Consider the following 2,500-nt stretch of genomic DNA (forward strand, 5'->3'; position numbering starts at 1 on the left):
ACCTTTTCAAGTAGTAGAGTGTTTTGATGGGTCTTTTACTTGAGACGTATACTGTTTTAACAGAAGAATTTATTTACAAAATTATACATACATATATATACATACATACATACATACAGACACACACACACACACACACACACACACATATATATAAAATATATATATATATATATATATATATATATATATATATATATATATATATATATATATATATAGATATATATATTATTGAACAGGACAGAGAGAAGACCGTGAATTACAACGTTTCAGGAACCCATATTCCCATTCCATAGTTCACGTAAAGCACGGAATTAAAATTATGAAAATTTTACCATCTGAAACCTTGATTGAAAAGCTAACATGTAAAAACAATATTTAGTTAATATATGATTTGACAGTCAGCTAGAAGCCGAACACAATCTCGAGAAATCTTACATTTTGAAAAGTACAAAACTCAGATGTTTGGTGAGACTTACTGTTAAGAGGAGACTATAGTCTATTTTGCAGAGAGAGAGAGAGAGAGAAGAAAGAGAGAGAGAGAAGAGAGAGACGAGAGAGAGAGAGGAGAGAGAGAGAGAGGTGAATAATAGGCAGTTTGGCAATGTGTAATGGTGTGGAAGTAGTTTGATTGTGTACTTTTTCATATCCATAACAAAAGGTGGATGGGGGAAAGTGTCTTATCTGCATTATTCAATAAGAGAGAGAGAGAGAGAGAGAGAGAGAGAGAGAGAGAGAGAGAGAGAGAGAGAGAGAGAGACAAGACGAAGAAACAAGAATAGACACTGGGAAAGAATGTATTCAGTTTGAGGAAGTGGAATGAGAAAAGAAACACGGGATTTGTTTTGCAAAATGTCAATTGTCAAAGGCGGGGATTCTGCTGAGATTTAAAATAACCTTTTTTCTTCCGCAGTATAATGTATATTTAGAAGAAGAGAGGGTGAATATTCTCAGATGATGTTTATAAGGTGATCAAGCTCCTTGTGGGGTAGTGCCGTCGGTGCACCTCACACATTGTTCTGTAGGGATTACTTCGGCCCCTAGCTGCAACCGCTTTCATTCCTGTTACTGTACCTCCGTTCATATTCTCTTTCTTCAATGGGACTTTTCTCGATCCTTTCCTAACACATGGTTTCACAGCGCAACTGCCAGTTGTCCCCCTGTGAAACCTTTCAAACTGTTTGGAGTAAGCCTACAAAACTACTTTCGGGAGGGGGGGGGGGGGTGCGGGCGGATTGGGAAAGGTTCATGGCAAAGCCTAAAAAGTCCAGAAAAAGTGGTTTCGCGTTGAGTTAAAGATACCGGAAAATCAGGAAAAGATATTTATAATTTATTTAAATGAATGTAAATGTAAAAAAGGAATAATGTGCATGTTAAACAGTACAGAACAATTTTTTCTAATAAAATAGTTTAGCTCTATTTGACTATAGATTTTAGCACGTTTTGATTTACGTTGAAAGTTCGGAATATAATGTTTACAACTTATGCGTGAAGGGAAAATCTTGCACGCGTCCCGTGTAAGCTGGAGGTTGGATCACGCCTTGTTAGTCTTAATTTTCCATGGTCTTTATTTTGTATTCCAATCCATCCCAATTCCAAACGCTTACTTCGATATGGAGTTCAGTTACTGTAACATGAGTGATTATTTTTTGTTTTTTGTTCGAAGTCTTGTTTTTGACCTGTTTGTTATTCATGCTCTGTGCTCCCCCCCCCCCCCCCCCAACCCCCCCCCCCCAATTCCTCATTATTCCCACCATATGTGTTAGGGCTTCTCAGTTAGTCTCTCGAAATGGAGATGAACCCAAAGCGTTTTGTTAGTCAAGCCTTCACATTTCACTCCTTTGAGGGGGATAGTGCCGTCAGTCCACCTCACCTGGTTGACTGTAGGCATTGGCCTCTAGCTGCATCCAATTTTTCTGTCCAACTCCTCGAACTATTAAGTTTTAGTCCGACTGTGGGCAATTCTTCCAGAGCGAAAGTGTTCCAGTGCCTTGGCTTGGCAACCTATAAATGGCTTAAAACTGGAAATCAATCAAACACATCCCATTCTCTTGGTTTGTCTGATTTTTTTTTTTTTTTTTTTTTAAATTTTTAACTTTTAATTTCTCCCAATACGAGAGGACATTTTTTTTGTACGTGCTTCCCACTGCCCTTAATCCGAAAAATAATCTTCTTTAATCTTCTTTCTCTGTGCTGATCATTATCTTCGTCTTCGAAGTCTTTCCTTGAGACCTTCTGTCAACAAGACAGTCGGCTCTTCATCTCCAAAAGATGGAAGAAGAAGAAGAAGAAGAAGAAGAAGAGAACTCGGTCCTTTTATCCGTTGTAATGTTGGCCATGTTTGGCAACTTTTGTTTAGCGATGATGCCATTCCAGACTATGACTAGCCACATCAACTAATATACGACCCCATCTTACTTTCCACCCTCTCTCCTTTTACTGTACCTCCATTCATATTACCTTTCTTCTATCTTATACTTTCCACCCCGCCTTTTAC

This window comes from Macrobrachium nipponense, chromosome 7 (assembly GCF_015104395.2).
Source record: "Macrobrachium nipponense isolate FS-2020 chromosome 7, ASM1510439v2, whole genome shotgun sequence".
Lineage (NCBI taxonomy): Eukaryota > Metazoa > Arthropoda > Malacostraca > Decapoda > Palaemonidae > Macrobrachium > Macrobrachium nipponense.